The sequence below is a fragment of the Pholcus phalangioides genome, unplaced genomic scaffold (genome assembly GCF_987345545.1).
Source record: "Pholcus phalangioides strain wild (caught in Gottingen) unplaced genomic scaffold, Ppha-v1.0 ptg000005l_1, whole genome shotgun sequence".
Taxonomy (NCBI): domain Eukaryota; kingdom Metazoa; phylum Arthropoda; class Arachnida; order Araneae; family Pholcidae; genus Pholcus; species Pholcus phalangioides.
In genome coordinates, this window is record NW_028301598.1 from 8,733,134 (window position 1) to 8,748,985 (window position 15,852).

The following is a 15,852-nucleotide window of genomic DNA, read 5'->3' on the forward strand; positions in this document are numbered from 1 at the left end:
TTGAACATTTTTATTCCCAATTTTGCCATCGTAGTTGTTGTCCTCTGTTGTTAGCGACGTCATACGTCCAGCTTGTGCAGCGAATATTATTCAAACGCCTTTTAAGCATTTTTTAAACTATACCTCTACGATGGGCTGTTAATGAGATAAAGGCCGCATTAGCACTTACAGGATACACTGTATATAGGCTAGCAGAAATAAACGGCGCTCCTCCCGGGTTTTCTTCAATTACTGGGAGGATTGAAAAAGTTACAAACCGTTATAAAGGAATAAACTGTTATAATAACAGAATTAAAGGTGTGACAAACCATTGTAAAGACATATATACACGTCTGAAACGCATTGTTGGAAACCACGGTAACCAAAGTAAACGTTCCGAAAGTGATTGTTGAGGCCCCAAAACCATTGTTGCCCGACAGTTTTTTGCCCATTTCGGGCATTTGCCCAGCTCTGACGAACTTTTAAAGTAGCCTACGGTTCAATCCCGGACCTGTTTGGTATATATGCAAAATCTGGCGACGATCGGTCTAAAACTGTAGATTTGTATAAAGAGCATACATACATACATACATACTTTCACATTTATATATAAGACTAGCTGATACCCGGCGACGTTGTCCGCCCCGTAAAAATTTATATACGTATAGCTTATTAATTATTTCTTAATCAAAAAAATTTCTGCATCAAGTAAGAGAAAATTACTTTCACATTTTTAAATATTTTAATTAAAAACTTGAGGCAATCGCTTGTGGATACACAATATTTTTTCTTTTTCCATCTGGTGTGTAGATGTACAAATTTTTGCTATTACCAACACGCGAACAGGTGACGAAAAGGAGTGAAAAACAGGGCTCAAGTAAGTTGATACCTGCCACTGCTGACAACTGGCCTTGCACTTTGTTGATTGTCATGGCAAAAGCTAAACGAATCGGGAACTGTAATCGCTTGAAAGTGAATGGCATTTCTTCGGTGATGATTGGGATACGTGGAATGAAGACTTCTTTTTCTTTGTAACATCCAGTTAGAATCGTTGCTTCAACGATGCAATTGTGCAATTTCTTCACGCAGAGTCTGTTGCCATAGCAGAGTATCGATGTCTCCAAATTTTCTTAAAAGCATTGCCGGTGCTCCGACTTTGAGGGTCAAATTGTGTGGTGGCACACCCGGAATATCCAAAGAGTTCAGAAATTCTGCAGGATACAGAACTGTCTGCGCTGTGTCTGTGACAGTGTCAGCCGATTTGTAAGATGTGGAGTCTCCCGGAATAATTTTTAGGATTTTTCCGTTGATCTTGTTCACACTGTCATTTTTCGGTGCCATTATCGCACTCTCACAAAGCCACTCATGGTTTCGGTGATTTTGTTGAATGTTTGGGAAGACGTGGTCTGCAAGTTCTTGAACTAAGTTTATATATATAATAACTGGCAAATTCCATTTGGGAACGTTATCAGTCCAGTGCTTGGGTCTACGGGAATTCTTCCATTGCCAAGTTTGATCAACTGATGTGAAAATGATAGCAGTGCTGAGTCATTTTGCAGTTGAACTCGCATGTCGGTGGATAATGATAATTTTTTAGCTTCGTGCCAGAGTGTTGATGTCCTAACAAACTCGAGGCGACCACCGATAGACAGCACCTTCACTTCCAACCCATCTCACTAATGGCAGTAAATTGCAATGTAGCGATATGGCCAGAGTTGGTGTTTGGTGAAGTAGAGTGCTGATGATTTGAGGCAAGCATTGAATTCATCAGCTGGCGTTGAACATTTTTATTCCCTGTTTTATCGTCGTAGTTGTTGTCCTCTTTGTTAGTGACGTCAGATGTCCAGCTTCTGCAGCGAATATTATTCAAACTCCTTTTAAGTACTTTTTAAATTGAAACTATACCTCAACGATGGGTGGTTGATGAGATAAAGGCCACATTAGCACCTACAGGACACCCTGTATACATGCAAGCAAAAATATCTGACGCTTCCAGGGTTTTCTTCAATTACTGGGAGTATTGGAAAAGAGCCAAACCATTATAAAGGAATAAACTGTTATAATGGCAGCGTTAAAGATGTGACAAACCATTGTAAAGACATATACACGTCTGAAATGCATTGTTGGGAACCACGGTAACCAAAGTAAACGTTCCGAAAGTGATTGTTGAGGCCCCAAAACCATTGTTGCCCGACAGTTTTTTGCCCATTTCGGGCATTTGCCCAGCTCTGACGAACTTTTAGAGTAGCCTACGGTTCAATCCCGGACCTGTTTGGTATATATGCAAAATCTGGCGACGATCGGTCTAAAACTGTAGATTTGTATAAAGAGCATACATACATACATACATACTTTCACATTTATATATAAGATGTGAAAGTATGTATGTATGTATGCTCTTTATACAAATCCACAGTTTTAGACCGAGCGTCGCCAGATTTTGCATATATACCAAACAGGACCGGGATTGAACGATAGGCTACTTTAAAATTTCGTCAGACCAGGGCAAATGCCCCAAATGGGCAAAAAACTGTCCGGCAACAATGGTTTTTGGGCCTCAACAATCACTTTGGTTACCGTGGTTCCCTAGCGATGAGTTTCAGACGTGTTTATGTCTTTACAATGGTTTGTCACTTCTTTAATGCTGCCAGTTATGTATAATAGTTTATGCCTTTATAATGGTTTGCCACATTTTCAATACTCTCAGTAATGAGGCTTTTTGAATAGACGTTATAATCATCACCATCATAGCTTTGATGGTCAGGAAAAGGGTGATCCTCCTAGAAATCAGTATTATAATTGCCGATTTAACTGCATAAATACGGAAATTTAGTGGGGGGGGGGGTTTCCTGCCACATCAATAATTTTAAAAATTAAATTGAATTCTCGATTTTTGAAATATTGAATTCGCTTGGAGATACGAAGCCCAGAAAATTAAGTATGAAGTAATTAGCCGGATCTACTTTTGAGTTGGATATCCATGCAATAACATTGATTTCAACTTTTTATTTATATCTTCTCAAGCATGAAAATTAATGTCTCCGTATTGTCTTTTGATATTTATTTGCATAAATTCATATAGTTTAGGATGTTTTTAAAATTAGTTATGGGCCCCGTAAAGTGCATCGAAAAAATTCCACAGATTTAATTAAGCATTTTTGGAAGCTGAAACAGGCAGAAATAGATAACTTGAAGTTCGGGAGGGGGATCGAAATACCTAGCGCCCCTTAAAAAAGGAAAACAAATATATATATTATTACCCCAATTATCACTGAAGAAATGCCATTCACTTTAAAGCGATTACAGTTCCCGATTCGTTTAGCTTTTACCATGACAATCAACAAAGCGCAAGGCCAGTTGTTAGTAGTGGCAGGTATCAACCTACATGAGCCCTGTTTTTCACACGGACACCTTTTTGTCACCTGTTCACGTGTTGGTAATAGCAAAAATTTGTACATGTACACACCAGATGGACAAAAAAAAATATTGTGTATCCACAAGCGATTGCCTGAAGTTTTAATTAAAATATTTAAAAATGAAAGTAATTTTTTTTTACTTAATGCAGAAATAATTAATAAGCTATATATATGTAAATTTTTTACAGGGCGGGCAATGTCGCCGGGTATCAGCTAGTCTTATATATAAATATGAAAGTATGTATGCTCTTTATACAAATCTACAGTTTTAGACCGATCGTCGCCAGATTTTGCATATATGCCAAACAGGACCGGGATTGAACCGTAGGCTACTTTAAAAGTTCGTCAGAGCTGGGCAAATGCCCGAAATGGGCGAAAAACTGTGTGGCAACAATGGTTTTGGGGCCTCAACAATCACTTTCGGAACGTTTACTTTGGTTACCGTGGTTCCCTAGCAATGCGTTTCAGACGTGTATATATGCCTTTACAATGGGGTTTGTCACACCTTTAATTCTGTTATTATAACAGTTTATTCCTTTATAACGGTTTGTCACTTTTCCAATCCTCCCAGTAATTGAAGAAAATCCGGGAAGTGCCGGGTATTTCAGCTAGCCTATATACGGGGTGGCCTGTAAGTGATAATGCGACCTTTATCTTATTAACCGCCCATCGTATAGGTATAGTTTCAATTTAAAAAACTCTGGCACAAAGTTAACACTCTGGTACGAAGTTAAAAAGTTATCATTATCCACCAACATGTGAGTTCAACCGGTATCAACCTGCTTTTAAGAAATTTGGAGACACCGATACTCTGCAATGGCAACAGACTCTGCGTGAAGAAATTGCAAACTTACATCATTGAAGCAACGATTCTAACTGGATGTTCCGGAGGAGAAGACACGTTCACATTCCACGTATCCCAATTATCACTGAAGAAATGCCATTCACTTTGAAGCGATTACAGTTCCCGATTCATTTAACTTTTGCCATGACAATCAACAAAGCGCAAAGCCAGTTGTTAGCAGTGGCAGGTATCAACCTACTTGAGCCCTGTTTTTCACACGGACAGCTTTTTGTCGCCTGTTCGCGTGTTGGTAATCCTAAAAATTTGTACATCTACACACCAGATGGACAAACAAAAATATTGTGTAGCCACAAGCAATTGTCTGAAGTTTTGAAGTCCAATTTTTCAAGTCCAATGTTTAAAAATGAAAGTAATTTTTTCTTACTTAATGCAGAAATATTTTGATTAAGAAATAATTAATAAGCTATACATATATACATTTTTTACGGGGCGGGCCACGCGTCGCCGGGTATCGGCTAGTCGTTAATAAATTGCAGGTGCCGGGCTAAATAGCCCTCATGCGACAAAAATGATCATATGTACTTTCGGTTAAGATTAAAGTTTGTTTGGTGCTACATAGCCTTGACTATTCTTGCACCAATGAAATACAATGATCAAGAGGTAGAATTTGCGTTACCCATGTTGCACCAAGAGAGAACACCAACCACATTACAATACTCTGTACCCTCTCGAATGGTTGATTGCAACAAATCCGTAACAGCACTTCACCAAAAACATATCAATCTCCAAAAACACCCTCTACCACCTTTGCGATTCGATCACACATTCTATGACCGAAAATGCTTGTTCAGGTGTCTTATAAGTTTTCCCAATGAATTTAAAATCACCCACCCTGTGTGTACAGAACAAAGCATTTTTCGTTTATGAAATGGGACTTTCATAAAAAATCGATATTGTCTTCAACGTAGTCAGAAGCCTTAATTATGAATTTCCATCAATCATGTAATAATTTCTTTCACTGATTCTAGAAACTCAGTAGTAATAAATTAATGTCATTTCGAGTACGTGTCGTTAACAATATCGTGCTGACACGGAACTAGCCTCACGTTAGTGATGCATGTCTTCGTTCGTGTCTCTTCGCCGTTTCCTAACAAGTTCTTCAAATGGAAAACTTTCACGCAAGTCCCATAAAAAAAAATATATAATTTTTTTTTCATTATCTTCGCTATTAATCACTGCCCCGGTCAACTATCATGACAAGTCCGTTGGTATCGATCCATTTTCGAGACTAAGACTTTGAACTGGTTTTAGCATATCGCTGTGTCCTCGGAAAGATTCTCACCCCCACGCATGAAATATCACCGAAATGAATACGCAAGTCCTTAATCCGTGTTTGGCATATTCCGAGAAAATGCAACTAGAGTCTCTTTGAAATGACACGAGCCGTAAAGCAGTTTCAGATACGAATCCGATGTGTGTTTGCGAGAAGAGCCTCTGGTCCTAAAACAAAACTTTTAGGAATGCAACCGAGAGAAAAGAATTAGGCTCTATTCTATACGACAGGCCGGAAATTTCTCATCGTGTGAATAGAAATGCCAAGAGAGCCAGAAAATACTAGACAAAACATTCGTAACGCTTCATTCAGAAAATGAAACAGAACAGTCTACATCAGTGTTTGAGAACCGGTAGAAATGCGAGAAATAATTTGCATGCCGGCAAAAAAATTAGCGAGAGAAATAATTTCAACATTGAAAAAAAACCAATAACAAGGCGAAATAATTTGCGGACCAGCTAAAATTGAATAAAAATAATTGGGATGTCGGCTGAGTATATTGCTGGAGATCCAATAGTAAATTACTTCAGTCATCACTTTCATGCTCAGTGAAGTGATGACTAAGTAAGGCAGCAGAAAATTGGCAAATTATGACTGTGTAAGGTCGTTGGTAAACAGTGGCTAAGTAACGCTACTTGTAAACGATGCTTAAGCAAGGAAGCTAAAAACAGACAAACAATGGCCAACTAGAGCAGCTAAAAACTGGCAAACGATGATTGTTCAAGGCCGTTGGTGAATAATGGAAAAGAAAGGTAGCTAGTAAACAATGGTTGTTTAAGGCCACTCGTAAAAGATGGCTGAGTAAGACAGCTAAAAAAGGGGTAAGACCACTTACAAACCAATGGCTAAATGGAAAAATAACCATTGATAAACGATGGCTGAGTAAGGGTACCGGTAAACGATTGCTATAACAAAGAAATCGCGGGTAAATGGCGACCATGGCGAATGAGCCGCGAGTAAATGCCAACGAGAGAAGGGGAGACATAGTTTTTAATATTTTGAGAATCCAAGATATACAGAAGACTGGATGTTGTGAAGATGTTAAATTTTTTTTTAAGGAAGGAAAAAACTCATCTCTGCCTCTACCGGGAGTCGAACCCGTGTCCCTCGATTGCCGGACGAGTGCTCTGACCACAAAGCTACAGAGGAGATAGACATAGCCATCTGGTGGCTCGTCGTCCATGAGCTATTAGCTGATCGGTTCACCGTCCATTGCACGGTTCCGTTCGGCACATATACGCTCTAGCGAAGGAAAATCTCTATCTCCTCTGTAGTGGTCAGAGCACTCGTCCGGCAATCGAGGGACCCGGGTTCGACTCCCGGTAGAGGCAGAGATGAGTTTTTTCCTTCCTTAAAAAAAATTAACATCTCAAATAATAAATATCTTCACAACATCCAGTCTTCTGTATATCTTGTATTAACAAGTGAAGAGCGACATTCATGTCATATTTTGAGAATCGCTCAACTAGGGCCAACAATCACTGGCATCACAGCTGAAGAGTCGCGGCAGCAGAGCCTCAATTTACTTTCAAACAGACCGATATTCGATTAAGGATAGCTGCAAATCGATAAGATCGGAGCTCGTGTTCGTTGACAATCGATTATGTGCATTCTCCCGTTGAACAAAATCAAACGAACATTGTTTATCCATCATCTTCGCGAACGAATCTTATTTTGTTCCCATCGGATTTACAGAAACAATTATTACATCGCGGAAGAAAAGATAAAGATTTGTCTTTGATATTACAGTTCATGAGCACACACACAAAAAAAAGATAGAATCATAAACGGATCTTCTCTAACATCTTTTCTTTTTTAAATGCAAGTAAACGTTCGTCGTTAATTACTAAGCTGCTGAAGCAGATTTAATTTCGGCTCTGGCTGTTCCCGTTTATGGTTCGTTTTATTTACTTTCTCTTTATCCAAGTTTGTTGTTCGTTTTCAAAAGGATTGATTTGTGTGGGCGGCAAAATTCATCGCCGACGACGGAGCGAGTTCTGAGCTGATCTTTTAATTAACGGCCCTTCAGCGCGAGTAAATCAATTTTAAGAGATTTTGTTCTCGAATACACATACAACGTTTTTGGCGTAAAATTGCGTCTTTTCTCAGGTCCCGAATAGAAAGTATTCTCAATTTTATCCGGAGAAATCCAAGAACGTCGCAAATAACGATGCCCAGAGAGAACATTGCGTTGCGTGTCCTGTTGCAAAGGAGCTACAAGTGTATAGGCATTATTACGTTTGGACAACTCTCGTCGATAATGCCCAGGGGTCGTAACTAAGATTTCCGACCGAAGGCACAAACTTCATAATCCCCTCAGACTCTGATGCCACAATTGTGTGCGTTGCTTTTCCTCACTGTAGGTGATGAGTGGGCGAATAAAAGTGACATTGTTGCATTATTTATGGTGGCGACTGGCAGTTATGCATAATCAGTTGTTTTACCGTAACATACACGTATATTCCAGGGCTGGACAAATATAAAAATTGTTTGGGCAGTGTGTCGAACACCACCGCAGTTATTTTCGAGCCTGGCCAAAATCCTCAGCAACCTAATAGTTAGACCTATTGCTTTGACCAGTTGTCTATGTAAAGTTATGGAACCCATGGTCAACTATCGCCTAATGCACTACCTTGAGGCTAATATTTTATCTAAACATCAAAGCGGCTTTAGACAATTCAGGTCTACCTACAACATGCAATCTGTTACGCCTTGAGACATCAATAAGACAAGTTTGTAAAGAGGGAGCACACGATAGCCATGTTTTTCGACATAGAAAAGGTCTACGACCGTACTTGGAGGCACGGAATTCTTTCCGACCTCAATAATTGCGGCTTGCGGCCCAACTTGCCCGTTTTTATTAAGAACTTTCTTGCTCGCCGCATGTTCCAGGTACAGATGAGAAGCACATTATCAGCTCCACAAATTTAGGAACAAGGTGTAGGCCTACCTCGAGGTTTCATTTTAAGACTCAGCAGGGTGTTTAACCAACTCCCGTTGTCTGTTACTGGCGCACTCTACGTGGATGATCTGTTAATATCATATCAATCGGTGGATATGAGGTCAGCCGAGAAACAATTGCAAACTGCACTCAATAAGATCAGCAAATTGGCTCATAGTAACGGCTTCTCATTCTCCGCTGACAAGACTGTCACGATGCACTTTTGCCGCCATCGAGACCTACACGATGACCCAGAGATCTTCCTAAACAGTAGTCAAATACCAAACACTAAATTCCTCGGCCTTACATTTGATAAAAACCTTACTTTCAAACCTCATATTTCACAGTTAAGAGTTAGTTGCATGAAGACGATGAACCTCTTGAAGGTCTTTACTCCAGATTCTTTATTGTATATATACACTGCTGGCCACCGTAAATGCAACACTCTGAAGGAAGCATGCAAATAATATGAAATTTACAACATGCATTAGCGGAGGTGAGATATGCAAATGATTAGAATTTCAGCGCAGACGCACATCACGCGCGCCTGTGGCGCCACTTCAAAGCGCTATTTAAGGCTTGGAGATTTCGACGATTTGAAGTACGGCAATTGTGTTTTTCTTGTGGTTTTTAAAAAAAAACGATCATCTTTTGATCAAGTATCCGAGTTCGACAGAGGAAGGATAGTGGCCTACCGAGATTGTGGATTATCTTTCAGGGAAATCGGTAGTCGTGTTGGACGAAACCAAGCAACTGTAATGCGGATATGTGATCGTTGGATGCAGGAGGGTACGACGGACCGACGTGTTCGATCGCATCCACCTCAGTGCACCACTTCACGTCGATGACAGGCGTATAGCAGTGACTGATCGCTCAGCCACATCATGAACCATAGCACAGCACATTCAGTGCTGTGCTAGGAGAGAGGGTGCTGAACAGCTGCGTTATGCACCGCCACACTGGTCCTGCACCGGGTATTATGGTATGGGGCGGTATTGGATATCACTCTCGCACTCCTCTAGTACGCATTGCCGGTACTTTAAAAAGCCAGCGCTACATCTCCGAGGTGTTGGAACCAGTTGTCCTTCCTTGCTTTCAGGGCTTGCCCACAGCCATATTTCAACAGGATAATGCGCGACGTGGCACGCATTGTCCAAAGGTTCTTCGTCAATCGCCAGATTGAATTGCTTCCCTGGCCAGCTCGCTCTCCGGATCTTTCGCCGATAGAAAACATGTGGTCCATGGTTGCTCAACGATTGACCCAGATTACATCCCCAGCTGCCACACCAGATCAACTTTGGCAACGCGTGGAAGCTGCTTGGTCTGCTGTACCCCAAGAATACATCCAAAGTCTCTTTGAATCAATGCCGAGGCGTGTGGCAGCGGTGATCCCCAACAATGGCGGCTACTCTGGCTACTGATTTTGGCAGGAACCACACTTCACAGAAGTCTATAAATTTAATCATTTGATGCTTGGTCAACATGTTATCTACAAAATAAATATTGTTCCGATATCTCTTCTCTTTCTTGGTCGACGTCGGGTTGCGAGACCATATCCTCCGTGATATCTGCCTTGACCGTGAAGTCAGCCCATCGTCGCGACCGCAAGCTTCCTTCGAGGAGGTCCCTCAGGTATGACATGGCTTCGATCAAGGCACTTAACCACTAGAGGAAAACCTTTGCTCCCGTGGAGGTCCGGATCAACCGACCAGGACCAGTTGGGCAAGCGTGAAGGTGAACATAACGATGAATCTATTGCAGTGAAACTATTGTTTGGGGCATGGAAATGAGTGAAACTGCCGTCATTGATGATGGCGTGGTCCATGCCGTCTAATAGTCGTTCAACCACTTTCCCACGAGGGGTGTTGCTGTTAGAACCCCAAATCATGTTATGTGCATTGTAGTCTCCAAGAAGAAAAAATGGTGGTGGTAATTGATCAATCAGATCTTCTAGATCTCTCTGTAATATGGTGTCATTTGGTGGCAAATAAATGGAACAGATGGTAATTCTCAGGCCTGTAGAGATTTCCATCGCGATGGCTTGCAGGTTCGTGCGCAGCGTTAGAACGCGCGACGACACGTGATGTGGAACCAGCAGAGCAACACCGCGGCAAGCTCTACTCCCGTCATCGTAATCAATACGGAACAGGGAATGTCGCCGAGGGCTTCGTGAAAGTTTCCTTGAATGCCACGCAAACAGGATGATAACGATTGATCGAATCCTTGGGATCTTCGTAATTGGATCTAAGACCACGAATGTTCCATTGAATTATGTTGGCCATAAATTTAAATTTCAAATAGAAGTAGACGGTTCAAGGTCCTTCAATTTATTCCGGTCAATCTTGCGGCCAGTAGCACCGGTTTTTGCAGGATTGTCAAGATCCATGTCACCAATCGATGTGTCATCGATAAGTGACACATTTAACGGTGGGATGTTTCAAAGCTCTCTGTATGGCTTTTTTGGAATACCCCGTCTTGAATGGTTTCTTTTTTATTTCCATAACTAGTTTTCGGTTTACCACCAGTAGATATTTTGGTCTTGAATAGTTTTATTTTAGATTTATTTCCAGCATTGATTTTTGGCTTAGTACCTGTAGTTACCTTGAATGTGTTCGCCATTGCTTTTCCCGCTTCTTCGGAGGTAGTGGACTCCCTCCGGCATCCAGCGGAGCAACGGCAGGCACAACTATTGCATGGTTGAGTAGATGTGTTAGCTATTGGTTCGGTTTGAGTTGTTCTAGAAACTTTTGCGACATTGTTAGTCTTAGCTAATGATGGAGTTGTTTCCATATTCAGGTATGATCTTGCAACTACTGGAACTTGGTTAGACGGCGGCGTGCTTCGATATATGAAATGTTATCAAGGAACTTGATCTTCTGAATCTCTTTTTCTTCACTCCATTTCGGACATTTTCTGTCATATGCAGGATGTTTGCCACCGCAATTGACGCACTTGAATGGTGAATTAGTGCAGTTGTCCGAAATGTGGTCCTTGTCACCGTATTTTGCGCAAGTGGGTTGACTTCGGTACGCCGTTCGTGAGTGACCGAATTTCTGGCAGTTAAAGCATCTTACACGGTTAGGAATGTATGGCCGGATTTTGAGGCTATAAAGCCTATCTTAATATCTTTCGGCAATGTTGGTTATGAGAATGTCAGGATTATGTTACGTGATGGAGCTGGATTGCCATCTTGGCGGCTCATGATATGCTTGGCAGATGTTAGGCCTTGAGACGCCAGCTCTTCTGTTAGTAGTTCTTCATCCATGTTAATCAGGTTAGTACCCGAAATCACACCACGTGAATAATTCAACGTGGGATGGATTTTAACAGTTATGGGAATGTTTCCAAGAGATGTGAGCTTTTGAATAAGTTCGGCTTGTTTGGATGTGTTAGTTTCAATTAGAAGGTCTCTTGAACGAAGAGCCTCCACTGATTTTAATGTGCCTATTGCACCATAGAGCGCTTTGTCTATTAAGAATGGTGATGCTTTGGCCAGCGATTTATCGGTGTCAGTAGAATGCTGGAAGGAAAATGAAACAGTAGGAGCAGGTTCAGTGACAATTGTTTCGCTCATAGCAATACGTTGACGTTTTGGTGCATTTTGATTTTTTCCCATTTTGGAGATAATTTGTTTTCGGCCCCTACGGACCATGCCCACCATGGAGCCCTACGAGGGGACGCGCACACGTAACTTATGAATGTTAGTGGCAACGCCAGGTTAGGTAGGAACTATACACAACGGAAACGGGCGAGCAGACGCGTTCAAGATCCAAGATCGTCGTGAAGCAGCACCAACAAACCTCAACGACGTCCGGCAGGCCCGGGGTGTAATGCGATAGGCCTCCTCGTGGTGCACTCTGGGTAACGCCAAATCTATCACACGTCATTGTCATCGCTTTTTGTGCTCATATACTTCACCTTCAATAGCCCAAATTACATGTTTATTTGTACACATCTTGCAGTACATGTCTTGCGTCTCGTTTTGTCCTGTACATGTTTGTCTTCTGTATCCAACCCCTCATTGTGGACCTCGCTCCGGCGGGGAGGGGTCCTTCATTATCATTACACCCTAGAGCCACCACAGCAGATGTCATATATCGACAGATATTTTTCAGGCACAGGGGTAGGTACAATAGGTACTTCCCCATATATACCGATGGCTCCAAGAGCCCTGGGCATGTCGGTTGTGCCTACATCTGCTGTGAGGAGACATCTTTCAAACTTCCTGACACATTCTCTATTTATTCGGCAGAACTGTACGCAATCCTTCAGGCTCTACGTCATATACGACGCAAACGCCACCGACGATGCATAATTTATAGCGACTCTCTCAGTGCATTGCAAGCACTGTGTTCCTTCACTTTTCACACTCATCCATTCATTCATGACATTTTTCATGAACTGCATCACCTCATTCATCACGGTACCACAGTAAAATTTTACTGGGTACCAAGTCATGTAGGAATACCGGGCAACGAAAAAGCAGACACCGCAGCTCGATCAACTACTAACATTGACAATAGCCTTTTGGTTCCTGCCAGTGACCACTTCTCAATCCTCCGGGAAGTGATGCATCGCCGCTGGCAGGATCATTGGAACAATCAAACTAATAATAAACTTCATGCCATCAAGCCCACACTTGGTCATTGGCATTCGAGCTGCAGGACCAACCGAAAGCAAGTAGTTCTGCTTGCCCGGTTACGCATAGGACACAGTCGCCTCACACAATCATATCTTTTACTACGAGAAAGTCAACCGCAGTGCCCTCATTGTCAAAGTCCATTGACCATTGCCCATGCTTTTACTTGTTCGCACCATCGTCATCATTTTACGACCGCTTTTGGTCATAGTCATCTTTCACTTCATGATATTTTAAATGACAATAGCGATGCATCTCGCATTTTTAAATTCATCAAAGCCATTGGTTTTTATGACAAACTAGCTGATACCCGGCGACGTTGCCCGCCCCGTAAAAAATTTATATATGTATAGCTTATTAATTACTTCTTAATCAAAAAAATTTCTGCATCAAGTAAGAAAAAATTACTTTTATTTTTAAATATTTTAATTAAAATCTTCAGGCAATCGCTTGTGGATACACAATATTTTTTCTTTTTCCATCTGGTGTGTAGATGTACAAATTTTTGCTATTACCAACACACGAACAGGTGACGAAAAGGTGTCCGAGGGCTCAAGTAGCTTGATACCTGCCACTGCTAACAACTGGCCTTGCACTTTGTTTATTGTCATGGCAAAAGCTAAACGAATCGGGAACTGTAACCGCTTGAAAGTGAATGGCATTTCTTCGGTGATGAGTGGGATACGTGGAATGAAGACTTCTTTTTCTTTGTAACATCCAGTTAGAATCGTTGCTTCAATGATGTAATTGTGCAATTTCTTCACGCAGAGTCTGTTGGCATAGCAGAGTATCGGTGTCTCCAAATTTCTTAAAAGCATTACAGGTGCTCCGACTTTGAGGGTCAAATTGTGTGGTGGCACACCCGGAATATCCAAAGGAGTTCAAAAATTCTGCAGGATACAGAACTAGCCATCAAGCCCACACTTGGTCATTGGCATTCGAGCTGCAGGACCAACCGAAAGCAAGTAGTTCTGCTTGCCCGGTTACGCATAGGACACAGTCGCCTCACACAATCATATCTTTTACTACGAGAAAGTCAACCGCAGTGCCCTCATTGTCAAAGTCCATTGACCATTGCCCATGCTTTTACTTGTTCGCACCATCGTCATCATTTTACGACCGCTGTTGGTCATAGTCATCTTTCACTTCATGATATTTTAAATGACAATAGCGATGCATCTCGCATTTTTAAATTCATCAAAGCCATTGGTTTTTATGACAAATTATAGTTTTTACAATTCATGTCATTGTTTTATGTTTCATGTTGCTTTTTATCATGCACAGTTTTAGTTTTTGATAGGACAAAAGGACATTTTTCTTATTTTTATATTTGTTTTGGCGCAGTTTGACCAAATTGGTCCTTGCGCGAATAAACCCAAAATCCAATCCAATCAAGCATCGACACGATGTCGATTGCCAGTCTGCTGGAGGCAACGGGCACCGACTCCAGCTTATTCGAAGTGTCGGGACCATCCATAAATATAGAGGACATCATCCTTGAGAGAAAGAGAGGTGGTATCTAACGGACACGCTGGTCAGCATTGGGATTTTCTTCGAGCCATTCCAAAAGACAGCTCTGACGACGAAGTTCGAGAAATATCTTCACTACTCCTGCCTGTCTCGGAAAATGAGAGTGAAGAAACATTCCACCGCTTCCATCCAATGCTGAAATTTTGGAACAGGTTGTGAGGGAGGAAGATAAACAACAACAACCGTTCGTTGTGAAGCACGTCGAAGAGGAGGTGGAGGAAAGCTCCTTCGAGAGATTCTTTTTCGCCGACCAAATTTTCGAATGTGCTGGACGGCTTCGTTCAACAAGTCCGACCCTACACTACTCGTTAGAGGGAAGCTACATTTCCTCTGAACCGAGCTATTGTTGCATCGGAAATACCCAACCAACATCTCCAACGTTGAGGGAGAAGATCTCCCTCATTTCGTTCCTCGACTCCAGTCGCAGAGAACATGCGCCGAGTAAGGAAGCGATCGCGAGCCAACATGAGACAATTTTGCGGATTTTAAACCGAGTTCAGCATTGCGTTGAGTTGGGTACTTCAGAAGCTGGTTCTGAATCGGTGGCGAAATCACCGTCAAGTCGCAGATAAAGAAACAAAAAAAAACTTAAGAAAACATTTTTTTGTTTGTTCTAACTTGCCAAAGCAAAGTAAAACTTTCCTCGGCTCTTCGCTGTTTTTCCGTTTACTCGTTTTTGCGGCCGGGAGTCGACCCTTTTAATTTTCCATCACGTTACCGGTGTATTCGAGTTGATAATCATGTCTTGCGTTGATGATAAGACTGTTTCGACCGGTGATGCCAAGAATGTCAATCTCGCTGGAGGCGAGCAGATCGGTTGCTACGGATGTGCCCAACACTTCTGTAGCTATCGATATGAAGGAACCAATGGTTCTTGTGAGCGAACGTGTCGCTCCTGATGGTGGATACGGGTGGTTGGTATCCGCCATGACCTTTGTGGTCACTTTTCTGCTGACTGGCTTTTTGAAATCCTTTTCTGATTGGAGGGCTTTTGTCGTGGCGGAGTTTCCGGACACCACTACGACTGACGCCGCTTGGATTTCTGGATGCATTGGGACACTCTCTCTCATGACTTCTCCCTTTCTTGGACACCCCCGGCCCCAAATCATCATCACATCGAGTCAATTGACTATTTCTTTTTTATTATTTTCTAAGAAAACCTTTGCCGATTTTAACAAAACAATGGGCTGGCTAAACCCTACAACAAAG